Source organism: Aegilops tauschii, chromosome 6 (assembly GCF_002575655.3).
Source record: "Aegilops tauschii subsp. strangulata cultivar AL8/78 chromosome 6, Aet v6.0, whole genome shotgun sequence".
NCBI classification, from domain to species: Eukaryota; Viridiplantae; Streptophyta; class Magnoliopsida; order Poales; family Poaceae; genus Aegilops; species Aegilops tauschii.
This window is the reverse complement of record NC_053040.3, coordinates 248,981,139-248,994,940: the sequence shown is the minus strand read 5'-3', so window position 1 is coordinate 248,994,940 and position 13,802 is coordinate 248,981,139. Positions and strand designations below refer to the sequence as shown.

General features: G+C 48.3%; 1 long non-coding RNA gene across 1 annotated transcript; it reads left to right on the top strand.

The window, feature by feature from the left end:
- Positions 1-6,081: 6,081 nt before the first annotated feature.
- Positions 6,082-9,588, top strand: LOC141025613 (uncharacterized). The gene is made up of 2 exons (XR_012187681.1): positions 6,082-8,312; positions 8,888-9,588. It is a non-coding gene; the product is annotated as an uncharacterized lncRNA (long non-coding RNA).
- The last annotated feature ends 4,214 nt before the right edge of the window (positions 9,589-13,802 follow it).

The window sequence follows — 13,802 nt, the reverse complement described above, 5'->3', positions numbered from 1 at the left end:
CTGCGGCTTTGACCCGAGAACAAGATCGACAACCAGTTACCCTTCACCCCGGTTGATAACCCAGCCCCGGTGCTATATAAAGGCCACTTCGTGACCTTGCCAAGTGCCCCTCACTATTGTGCGCAGCACTCACAGCCATTCCTTTGCCATGCCGACCCCCAGTATTTATCTGAGAACCCCAGACGCAACCCCGGGCAATTTTGTTAAATTATTGTGGGACTTTACCTGCAGTACTATGAGTGCCACCCGTCCACCCCAGTACGAGTTGCTCAAATCGAGGATCACCCCATCCACCTCGAAATATTGGGCAGTGGTGCACATCCCTCCCACATACCCAAACCAAGACCCAATAGAAGTCTCCTTCGTGGGGAAATCCATGCCGACTCCGCATATGGCCATAGAAGCTGCTGCGTACGAAGCGCTCGCACGTCTTCGATTCGCGGTACCCTACGCCAGCGAGCGAGGATACTATTATTTTCTGAGTCGTGCAGCACCCGGAGAAGTTGCATCTTTTCCCGGTGGACGAGTTGAGAGAGATCCAGTACTGGCCAACCTTGCCCAGTACGTTATCGCTCAGGAGCGTTTAACTCAGCGGGTAATGGGTTATCTCCAGAGCCTCGCTGATTTAAATCCTTGGATCGCTATTGGCAGACCACTGAGGCCTGACCAGGAGAGGCGCATTCATCGACTAGTCAACCCGCTTCCCCCGATAGAAGATGAGTGTGCCCCAGTACCAGAGGCGTTTTCTCAGGACCCTGTCCTTTTGCCGTTTTCTTTGTAAACGTCACCGCTGTATTTTTATCCTAGTATTTTATGTGTTGTAGCGTGTTCGTGGTTCCCAAATTTTGTGCGATGGATCCGATTCTCTTTAGTTCCAGTTATGTGAGCAGTTTTACTGCTGTTAGTTTGGTTTTAAATTATTTTTTTCCTCACAACATGTTTTGATGAGATTTCTTTCCCCGAGTCACTGCTGCGTATACCTTTTTCACGACATAGATTTTTTATTCGCGCAACGTCGTAACAGCAGACTCACAGCTGCAACCACTCGACCTCGGGCACAATTACAAATCCTTGAGCACATTGTTGCGCCTAACTAACCACACTCGAGGACACCACAGTCTCAGTGAGAGAGATTTGTGAGTGATCATTCAGGCACGAGTTGCCCCAGCACACCGACAGCAGTTAGCCCTCGAGGCCGCGCCTAATCCACGTGATCGCCGCCGCCGCGAAGAGCTAACACTCGAGCGGCAGCATCTCGACGATCATCCAGGATCATCGCGCACAGGAGCACGGAGAACCCCAGCAGCACCGCCAATCCTCCACACACCAAGACCACATACCAGTCCGGCATCGCCTCCGCCATTAGAGCCTCGTCTCGAGCTCCTGCTAACAGCAGTGGAGGAGAAGGAAGGAGAAGTGGAAGCGAGGCCAGATGTGAGGAAGAAGAGAGGAGCACCGCGGTCGTTTTATAGCTCGAGATCGGTGTACGGTGGGCGAGGTCCACCAGCGCCACTCGTCGCTCGACCGCCGGTGTTCGGAGGCGAGTCCGCGAGCAGTGCCGACAGCGCACTGGCCCGCGAGGTGAGTGCACGCTGCACCGGCAGCTAGCACGCCGCGCACTACCACGGTACGTCCTCGATGCCCTACGAGCTAGGCATCACCGGTGGAGGAAGCGCGGGAGAGCTCGCGAGAGAGAAGAGAGAGCCAGAGGTAGAAGAAGAGGCCGACAGTGGGCCCTGGGTCCACCTGTCAGCCAGGGAAAGCACTGTGCTCTCGGGTACGACCAGCGTATTTTAGTAATTTAGAATTTATTCTAAATTACTGTATCCGCGTGGAAATATCTCGTTTTTCCCCAACCATAGATATTTTCCCACGCTACGCCAGTGTATTACACTGTGATTTTACACCACTTATTGCCCTCTCACTATAGCCGCTTTGTTTTTGTGCAGTTGAAGGATTTCTTTTCATAAAAAGAGTTTTTGTTCAAAACAGCTTTTAACAAATCTCGAGGATGAGATTTTTCTTAAGGGGGGTAGTGTTGTGACACCCCAAAATTTTGACCTTGTTTTATTTATTAAAATTTTGCCAGGAAATAAAACTTTTCCATTTGTCAAGATTTACCCTTTTGTTATTTTGGATTTTTACCTCTAGTGGAAAAACCTTCAAAGAGTATTGTTGGACTTATATGCCCTGTTTATAAAACAATTCTTTAACAGTGGGTTTAATTGCAAGATTTGTTTTCTCAGAGCTTTATTCTCTCAGAAATGATTTCTTTGAATTTGGAGCCTGTTTTGCACTCCAAACATTTGATAAATGCCTTTAAAATTTCCACCAAAATTTGGGGATGTCATGTGATGTTTCCACATCACTTTTATGCAAAAATACCTTTTGGCCATTGGAGATTTTGAGCTCTGCACCAACTTTTCCAATCTGGTCCAGTAGGCACTTTTGCACTACAACCCATTTAAATATTTCTTTAAAAATTCTTCCAAGTGTTTGGAGATGTCAGTGGATGCCTACAATTCAACTCTATGCAAAAACCCAGTGATGTCCTTTGAAAAATTTGAGTGAATCACCCTCTTTTGCATTCTGGTCCAATTTGGTGATTTGTACTGCAACCTTATTTTATTTTGCTCTAGTGACCCTGAGCTTTTTCCTACTTGTAGCCCTCCCTTCAAAACCCTTAAGTCCAGGAGAGTGGACTCATTGGAGGTTTTTAAGTGCATGCTATAAACCCTTTTTCTTTCTGTCCAAAACTGGAGTTTTGCAAAACTTGCACTAGCAAGTTTCTGGTTTTGCCCTTATGATCTTGCCACCATCTTCTGCATCTAAAGAGACCCTGATCTGGAGATTTTGGCCACTCCAAGAGTTGCCTAAGTGCACTTGGCATTCTGTCGAGCACTTGGTGTGCACAGTCAGTTTTGGGCATGTTTCCTAGTTTGCACTGTGAACTTGCTCCAATGACCCAGCAACCTTGTCCACTTAACTCCTAGCTGTCTCTATCCTAGTCCTGTTAATTGCCAGCCCCAGCCTCGCGCTCTAGACCGCCCTGGCATTTCGTCGAGCAGGTTCCGTGCGTGCTCTGGGCGCGCCCAGAGCGCACGTTTTGCACGCGCGCGCACTGAGCCGCCGCGCCGCACTGCCGCACTCAACGCGACCCGTCCCTGGCCCCTGCTCCACTGCTGAACCGCACTACGCTCGCTCACTCCCCACGCCACCCCTGGCGCCCTGCAGCGCCGCTGGCAGAGCTCTTGGCGGCACGCCGGCGTCGGCAGCGAACCTCTGACATGGACGGCGCCGCCCAAGCCACCCCAGCGCGCCAGCTGCCCCCGTGAACAGCTCGGTCTTATCCCGAAGCTCGTCGGCACGCGCTCGTCGCCGCCACGTCGCCCTGCGGCTACAGCACGGCTGTCGCCGGCGATCTTATCCCCAGCCGCCGCGGTCCAACCTCGAGCGCCTATTTAAAGGGTCCCCGAACTCGTTCAAGACCTCAGGCGACCTCAGACCCTCCCCGTAGAGCTTCCCTAGCAGTGGATTGACCGGAGAAGACCGTCTTCACCAACTCCGGCCAGTTTGGCCGCCGCCGAACTCCGGTGAAATACGTCGCAGCCAGCCACTCTCTCGCCCAACCAGCGCCACCAGTAGCTTCCCCTTGTCCTTGTGGAGCTGCCCAGCAACCCAACCTCGATCGGAGACCACCAGAGCCCAAAAAACACTTCTCACCCGTAGCCCCCTCCGCCGCGGAGCTCGCCGCCGGCGATTCCTTCCACCTCCGACGACCCAGCTACCACCAAGAGGACCACCCCAGTCTGGCCGTTCCATCCCCGCCCTCGGATGCCCGTGAGGCACTGCCGTTCGTCGACGTTTATCGCCGAAGTCCTGCTCCCGTCGGGTAGAGAAGAGGAGGGAGAGGGAAGAACGGTCAAACCTGACCAGTGGGCCCTCTGGACCCACTGTCAGTGACCCGCGCGCCGTCTTCTCTGTTTTAAGTGAAGGCGCATAAGTCCCGAGTACGTCTCCTCTGCTGCGAAAGCGTATTCCCCTCGAAGCTTTTTCCTTTTTCTGGTTTTATTAAAAACAGAGTTTTGACCAGACTTTGACCAGCTATAACTTTTAAAATGAAACTCCAAATGAATTGATTCTTTTTCCTACCTCTCCGAAATTTCATCTAGTTTATTTTAAGATTTATTTCAAAAATATTTGCGACAACTTTTTGTACTGTGTTTGAAATATTTGTTATTTGGATATTTTGCAAAATAGGGATAATGGAGAGAAGAGAAAGCTTTCAAAAAGTGCATCCTTTGCATATTCTTGATGGCAAGCATTTCTGGACTCTGGCATAATATTTTGTTGTGGTGTTCTGATATGATTACAACACCATTTGACTTGGAGTATGCGTTATCTTTATGTAACGATAAAGTCTCGTGCATGAGTGCTTTTTGGAGATATTTTGTGGTCAGCAATGGATATGCTAGTGATTTGGATCATCCTCATGAGCTCCTCATGCATACCGGAAGGAAGCCGGGAAAGTCGTGGTCTTGGGTAGACACGAGCTTGTCCCTAGTCCCTCGTCGAGACGAGTATGTCCGGTATGGCATGGTGAGGCTTGATGAGTGGTGATTTATTTCATTAATGGTAATATTGTTGGAGGACACTTGGACCACCTGAGTCGGTCGTAGGTTGAGTCTTGATCAGTAGCTTCCCTATTTGTTGGTACCACCACTTGTCCCTGTCGCAGACGGGGTATGGTTCAGTAAGTTGTCAACCCCTTACCAAAGCACACACCGTACAGAGAGGCCATAGTGGAAGATACCGGAGGCCCCGGTAGGCATGCCACTTGGTCCGGGGGCATGGGTGTTTCCGGTTGGGACCGAGATGGGGGCACCCCTTAGAGCGCACGAATATAAATTTGATCGCATGCTACGTCGAGGTTGTAGCCTCCCCACTTAGAGTTTTGCTTGGCAGGTGTCGTGGGTGATTCCAGACACCGGTGAGTTAAGCTGGTGTGTGCAGGTCGAGCGTGTTTTCAATTAAAAGGCCGTAGGCGGAATTAGTCCCGATGGGCTAAATAAATCCGTTACTCATGGGTGAAGAGTACACCCTCTGCAGAGGTCATATCTTTTGGATAGCCATGTTCATGAGTAAGGACCACAGTCTGAGTGAAATCTAGTAACGGTATTCGGATGGAGAACGATTTAACTAGAATTCAGTGACGGTTTTCGGATGGAGACACGGCTAACTGGATCATAGTAATGGTATTCGGATGGAGAACGAATTAGCTAGAACTCAGTGACGGTCTTCGGATGGAGAAACGGCTAGACCAGATTTTTGTTTATAACCTGTGACATCTGAGGATCATGTTTTAATTTTATTATTAATATGGACTAACCATTTACATTATATATTTTATTGAGTATCCCTGGGATGGTTCTACCTCCTGGATATTCACTGTGATTATTCTTTTATAAGCCCTTTATGTGGTGTCGCTCAGATGCCCGACTGCGGCATGTTTGTTGTTTATTTATCTTTTATAAGCCCTTTCTGTGGTGTCGCTCAGACGCCCGACTGCGGCATCGTTAATTTATTTGCAACCTTTCGAAGAGTCATTTTAGACACTCGCTCAGTGCATTTCTTTTACTTCCGTATTGCACGTCCATATTTTCTCTGCACGCGTGCATCACAGATTTTTGTTTACTTCATGGCAGACTTATCATCATAAATGTTTCGGAGTATGATTATCTCCCGTTATATTATACCCATGTTCTTAATGTTTGCGAGTACATTCAAACGTACTCACTGGCTTGTCCCTGGCTATTGTCTTGGCCAGATTTTCGCGCATGGAGATAAGCATCGCGGTGACAGCCTCAGAACCTACGTATTGATGATAGCAGCCTCGCGAAGATAGGGGTTATCCTGGTCAGCTATTCTTGTGGGAATGGAGTCCCATAGACGCAGTTGTATCACAGACCGCTTCCGCCATCAACCACTAGAAACCAAATGTTGTACTCCTAGGCCACAATGGCCTTGTACTACATATTTTTGTACCTTGCTTGGAATTCTTGTATCAAGTTGGTGTCTCATCAGCTAACAGTAATCCTTGGGCTGGTGAGCACAAAGGCCGTTTTCTGGGAAATTATTATCCCAAAAATCCGGTCGTGACAATAATGAAATTAAGGCACAACTTGTTAGTTAAAGATCTAAATCTATGTATGCCCGTCCACTTTTTTCCGTTCTTCGGACCGGCATTGGCATTGTAGGCCCCCTGCTCCCATTCATATTCTTATTTGAGATTATCTATAGTTGTTCTATTTCCCAAAGATAGAATTAAGTTTAATAAGTGAATATGAAATTTGTGCTATTGCATTCTACATGTGAACTATAACAATTCATGGATGTTGTCACTATTGGCTTGTTCAATAGAATAAGCTTCAAATATCAGATAATATATACTGTCCACATTTGGTATTATTGAACTATTTCCGTCAAATGTTGATGCATGTTTCAGAACTTCTGGTAGTAGTAGTTCATATTCGTTCTCCGGCTTATGCCATATTAGCATACAAAAGTCATTTTTAAATTAAATATAATTTCCAGTGTAGTAATTTTCCAACCACTTATGGTTACCTAAAAAGGCTAGTAGCAACTGGAAGTGTTTTTTTAGGTTATACCTTTAGAATATTTCCGTGCAGCCCATGTTCTTGACCACATCATCCTCGTTGTTAGTTTATTTGCCATAGAAAAGAAAATAATAGATGTGATCAAGTCAGTAGGTTATCACTTGCGAGTGTTTTTCCAAAGTATTCCCTTTCTATTATGTTTCTCATGAAGTCCTTGAGCTTTATGTACAAATTCGGTCAACAATATCAGGTCTTTGTGATGTTGCTTGGCCTACTTCCTGTAGCATATATTGAATCTCCGGCCAAGCCGTGTTGCACGTGAATGGCACAAATAAATCTGTGTATCCAGCCCACCCTTATATTACCATACCATTTTTGGTAGTAGTATTCTCCTTCGTACCTGGTCAACCCTTGTGTCACCTCCTTCTATTGCGTGTTGCAAGCTAGCATGTATTTCTGTTCTTATGTCTAGCCTGTACTGCAAAATGCGTGCAAGGGCATCCACATTGAGCTGTAATTTAAGCTTTTCGCACACCATCAAGTGTTTCAATTGGTTAGTATGTTGTTGTATATGACTCTCATAGTATTCTAGCATTGTTGCATGATTTCTCTTGCCTTTTCACCTTATTGTCATATGTAATTTATATTTCTTCTGTACCCATCTTCTGCGTAGGAGCATATTAATGGACACTGCATAGCCATGAATTTTGAATGGTTCTATGGTACTCTTCTTGGCCGTGTGTCTTTGTACTAAACAATGATATCCCATCCTTTTATATTCTCTGTTGTATCATTCATAATCAAGGTTGCAACTTCATTGAGAGAGGTCATGTCGTGTCGTCTTAATCTCATGTTTTGATAGTCACCTTCTTCGAATTTATCCCTTGCCATTCTGTGTTTTTTAGTTAGTCTATTATCTCTATGCAACATAGTTTTAAGCCCCTCAACAATTTGAGGATCTGCCTTTTGTTTACCTCACTTGTAGTTCATCTTTACCTACAAGATACTAGAATACCTATTTAGTGGTCTTTTTGGTCATTCATTCTGAATACATAAGGTCTACGGCCATTGTTTATTTTCATGTCTACCTTTTCTCCCATTGATGTGAATGCGGACATGGATTTGTGCAATCTGATATTTGCATGTAGTTTTTCCACCTCTTTCCATTGTTTTTCCTTAGCAATTTCGTACGGTAAGCCGGCGGCTCTCTGAATTATGGCAAGTCAACTTTGCCCTCTTGGCAGCATATTACGAAAGTTGACATGCTTCTCACTCTAATTGAAGTTTTCTTCTACCAGAAAATTGCACCACATCACTCAAACTTAGATCTTGGATTTCTGACATTTTGTATTTCCATGCATCCTTTCCAATGTCCTGTTCCATTTTCTGAATTCAGCATCAATTTAAATATTCATATCGTCTTAATAGAACTTGCATATCTGGTGCTTTTTTTCATGTCCTTGTTTTTTTGGTTGTACATTTTGTGTTACCTTTCTTGCTAGTTACCAGGTTCGGCTCCCTGTAGATCGTATGGAAATGCATACGCGGCCGAGCGTGATAAACATTTATGGATGGTAAATTGTGTAAGATCAAATATTTGTACATCAAATCCATCGAGTTAATGAAGAATTTCTTGTAAGCTTGGAAAGACTGGTACACATAGATAACACAATTGATGTGCAAAGCAGCAGCAAGGTATAATGCTACTTCCAGTATACCTTACTACATTTTTGCATCATGTAAGGGAGGTTTAGCTGTTGAATTCAGAACATTAAGTAAAGATAGTGAATGATAATACACATAAGGAAATAGCTTTGTAAATATTTTCTCACCGCACATAGGTTGTTCTTTCGGCATAGTTGTGTAGTCTGACACATCTCCATGTATGATCAAAATTTGTCCATTGACGATTGCAAGTTCATTGTAGAATTAGGACTGAAAATTGGAAGGGGAACTGAGGGCCTGATCCAACTTAAAATCTATTTGATTCTGTTGTCATACCTTGAATTGGAGACGTGGGTTGTACTGCCAATTATGTTGTTGCTTTTGAGAAAAGATTGAACTCTAAGAATAAGATAAGATTGCAATGACGATGCAAAGTTGATGTACAATAACCACTGAAAAGTTGCAAGCGGAACTTAGGACATGGTTGAAAAGCTATTTGATTGTGTTGTCATACCTTGAGTTGAAGACGAAAGTTGTCCTGTTGCTTATGTTCTTGTTGTTGAGAGAAGATTAAACTTTAAATCAGTTCTATATGATCTCTGCAGATGGTACTTACTGGAGATGGTATGCTTGCTTGGTGGAGCCAATGGTGCAATCAAGGGGATTGGGGCGCTCACTCCCGAGTGTTTTTTTTAGGGAAAGCCATTGTGGCTCTGTATATTAATTTGGAATAATATCTTCATAATCTGCAAGAATTGCAAGTAAGAAGCTGTAGACTTGCCCTTTGATGGGTAGCAGTTCAACCTATCATGAGTATTGTTTATGGGATCGTGAGATTGATTACGAGATTGGTGTGTAGAATATGAGATGGATCGCAAGATTGACCATCATATCGGTGCATAGGATCTGGGAATGAAAACAAAAGGTGCATGCAAATGATCTATGGGGGGGGCAGCCGTGCCGTCTGATCCACCTCGGAGGAGGGGAGGGGACGGCATGTGCCTCCCAGTCCTCCGTCGTGATTTTAGACCCGAGAGGAGGAAAGATGGGGGGCTGGTGGCCATGGTGTTGCCACGCTAGGGTTTCTTATCGTAGGGTTTCCTACCTTTTCTTTTACCCTGTTTCTTCTAGTTTGGTCATTCGCCGTGATAGGATAGAATATTTTTTAGAGGAAAAAAAGCTGGAGGCAAGGGAAGTACGCATTATTCTATTTGAATGGCAATGGTGGGTAATTTTCATGTTAAATTTAATATAATGGCTGTAGATTTGTTTGTCTATTAAATTAATGGTTGGATGTTTCTGATTTCTGTGGTAATTTCAAGCCTAATTTCTTTTTTCTGATTAACTCGTCAAGTACTTTTTATATGTAAATAGATAGATTTTCCGTATATAAATCTTTTCTATCTGAGTTATGGTTGATTTACTATGAATTTTTGAAGTTTAAAACATTTTTTGGATTTTCCTGGCTAATAAAATTTATTTTTTTTCAAAAAATGTATTACTACGTCAGCTTTGCGTCACTATGACTTCAGCGAGTCAACGAGGCGATCCAGGTCAAACTGACCTACGGGACCCGCGTGTTAGGTCACAATTAAACAAAGTTAATTAGCGCTAAGTTCAATACAAACCTAAGTTAATTAGGGCCTGGGCCCACATGTCAGTGACCCAGGGAGGTCAAACCCCTGGTCAACCGGGGCTAACATGCCGGCGTTAAGGCCTCAGTGGCAGCAGACGTGGCGGGGGAGTTCAAGAACGGGCTGTGGTGCCTCGTTCGATGTGTGGTTGGGCTCGTTCAAGAGCCCTGGCCAGCGCGCGTCGAATGGTGGCGTGAGCCGGGTCTGTGGTGGCCGGAGACGACGGCGAGGAGCTTGGCAGCAGCGGCCGGAGCTCGGGCGGCATTGCGGTGTGCAGGTGGGCAAGCTGATGCGTTAGCGAGGCCCTACGCGAGATGGTGAGCGTGTGGCACACGACGGGCTGACCATTTGGTCGCTGGAGAAACGTCGACGACGAGCTCGGGCGGCGGTGCGTTTGGGTGCAGGCGGTGTGGTGGCTACGGTGTGCAACTGGGGAAAGGAGAGGGGAGGTCGGGGTCAGAGGCTCACAACGATTGCGATGGGGGCCTTGGCGAGCTTGGGGAGGGGCTGGAGCTCACCGGGAGGTCACCGGCGATCTCGGCGGACGAACGAAGGGAGCGAGGTCGGGGAGGTCACGTCGGGGTGTGTGAGTGCTCGGGGCTCAGCTAGCTCGATGAAGCAGACGATGGCGACACTTGTTGACCCGACGGGGAGATGAGGGGGAGGGGTGGTTATGCGTGCGACGGCGACGAGCGAACGACGACTTTAGCCATGGCGTCCAGAGAGCGAGGGAGAGAGCAGCGGGAAGTGAGGTGTCGGCCAGCTCGGGATGGCACCAAGGAGGCGGGTCGAGGCATCGCAGTGGCTAGGCGACGCAGGCAAGCAGCTTGGTGGCGTGGCGCCCACACACGCACCGTGCGCTATCCCGCCTCTTCCTATTGGCAGAGGTTGGGGATGACTGGCACGGGCCAGGTGGGCTGGGCCGGCTTAGGTAAGTGGCCCAAGGCCTTTCCCTCTCTCTCTTTTCTATTTTTTCTGTTTTCTTTTTCCGCTGTTGTTTCTGATTTAGTAAAAATACTAAATCATTTAATTAAATCCTAAAATAAATTGTGGGCACTGTTAGAAATATTTCCAACAGCCCTCAACCGTTCTCAGCATTATTTGGGCATTTAAAATATTTATAGGATTTTAATGCCCAAATTTAAATACTTGATGAATTAATTCAAAAATCTAGACTGTCCTAGAAAAATGTGCACCATTTTTGGGAGAGGTTCTCGACCAATTAAAAAATGATGAACTTTTGTGAAGGGCATTTTGGGTTTATTGAAATATTTTTTAGTAGATCCTAGTATTTTCAGGGGGTGCTAGGGTTTGTTAATCCCCATTTCAAATTTAAAGGAAATTTAAACATGATGACATGATGCTTACTAATGCAATTATTTACAAACAAATCTAGGGCTGTGACAACTCGCCCCCACTAAACAAGAATCTCGTCCTGAGATTCAAGACATGAGGTAAGAGGAAAGGGTGTCACAAAACAGTCACAAATTTCTCGATCCAACTGCCCTTCTCGAAGAAGTTGCTTCTGTTGGGGAACGTAGTATTTCAAAAAAATTCCTACGATCACGCAAGATCTATCTAGGAGAAGCATAGCAACGAGCGGGGAGAGTGTGTCTATGTACCCTCGTAGACCGAAAGCGGAAGCATTAAGTAACGCGGTTGATATAGTCGAACGTCTTCGCGATCCAACCGATCAAGTATCGAACGCACGGCACCTCCGCGATCTGCACATGTTCAGCTCGGTGATGTCCCTCGAACTCTAGATCCAGCTGAGGCCGAGGGAGAGTTTCATCAGCACGATGGCGTGTTGACAGTGTTGATGAAGTTACCGACGCAGGGCTTCGCCTAAGCACTATGACAATATGACCGAGGTGGAAATCTGTGGAGGGGGGCATCGCACACGGCTAAGAAATCAACTTGTGTGTCTATGGGGTGCCCCCCTCCCCCGTATATAAAGGAGGGGAGGAGGAGGAGGGCCGGCCACAAGGGGGGCGCCCAAGGGGGGATTCCTACTCCTAATAGGAGTAGGTTTCCCCCTTTCCTAGTCCAAGTAGGAGAAGAAGGAAGGAGTAGGAGAGGGAGAAGGAAAGAGGTGGGTGCCGCCCCCTCCCTAGTCCAATTCGGACCAGCCCATGGGGGGGCACGCGGCCTCCCCTTGTGGCCCTTCTTTCCTTTCCACTAAGGCCCATGAAGGCCCAATACTTCCCCCGGCGAATTCCCTTAACTCTCCGGTACTCCAAAAAATACCCGAACCACTTAGAACCTTTCTGATGTCCGAATATAGCCTTCCAATATATCGATCTTTATGTCTCGACCATTTCGAGACTCCTCGTCATGTCCGTGATTGTCGGCGTCCTGGGAACGGAGGTCCCCAGACTTGCCTGCCTGCGGCCCACGGCGTGGCTCCACTCGCGGCCCAGTACGGCCCGTCTTCACCAGCAAACGCCCAAGACCCTCGCGAGGGGCCAAGCCTCGCGAGGCGGACGACACAGGACTTCCTCGGGAGTGGCCTCACCAGGCTGGCTCATGAGGGGCGGAGAGATCAAGGCAAGGCGAACCTCGCGAGGTTCCTACGACGTCAGCCATGACGACCAAGACCAGGCAGGCGCCAGGTGGGCGCCAGCGCGCACAGTGTCCTCGTTTCCTCTTTGGTGCTAAGGAGGCAAGCGTAGGCGAGGAGTACCGAGGCATCAGGCAAAGGTTTCCATATCGGTGCAATGAGACCAAGACCAGCAGGACGGCAGGACGGAGGCACAGTGGAGCCCAAGACGGCGTCACCACCAGAGCCTTTCGCAGGCGAAGACCACCTTTAGTCAGGATAGCTTGTACTAGCTGGCCCCCTTCAAATTGGCCATTGTTGGCTCCCTTCCCGCTCAATATTTGGGAAGAGGGCCAGGGCCTCTATAAATAGGACTAGCCACCACAGTAGGAGGCAACTGATAAAACTGAGCCTCAACTCAACTAATCTTGAACAGATCGAGATCATCCTCACACCCACCAAGCACAAGAACACCTCGCCTCAGGAGGCTGTTCTTCCCCTTGTACTGTTCATCCTCAGCCCGAGAGGCAATCCAGCACACCACACTGGAGTAGGGTATTACACCACAACGGTGGCCCGAACCAGTATAAATCTTGTGTCTCTTGTGTTGCGAGTTCGTCGAGCTAGGCTTTGAGATTACGGTGAGGCTGTGGGCATGATTAGGTAGGGGGAATCTTCGTGCGCACCCCAGTGTTCGAACCTCAAGGGTTTTGTCAGAACCCAAAATTCGACATTTGGCGCGCCAGGTAGGGGTGCGCCGGAGCTTTCCTTCCGCCTGTTGACCCACCGACACTCTCCGGCTCCGATGTCCGGTGACCCGAGGACCAACGCCGACCACTAGGCAGCTTGGCCAGCCCGGGTGATGCCGTCTGCCCAAGAAGACCTCAACCCCACGCCCCAGGCAGCGCGCGCACCGCCAAACGCCGCGGGGCGCAGGCGGCGCGATCACGCGCCATCCGCCCTTACTCCACGACAAGAGCGGGCAGCCACAAGGGCCTCAAGCCACGCCGCGGCCACGGCGCAGCACACCCGGCGGGAACAAGCAAACATGAGGGCCGCGCTCACGGTGGCTTGGGAGCAGCTGCGATGCCGGTTGATGGAGAGCGGCCGGGATGCGTTGCTGGAGCGCGTCGCCGAGCTCCTAGACGCCGCGGCCTCGGCAGCGCCACCCTTCTGCTCCCTGCTTACACCTCAGGCCGCGACCGGATTGCATGGCGGGCCTCACCGCGCCCGCGTGCCCCCGGGCGCACCCTTGGGCTTCATGGACACTGGCGTGACCAACGGCACCGGACGCCCATTCGCACCCGCGCCACCCCCGATAAGCGCGGGTACGAGCATTGCCATCTA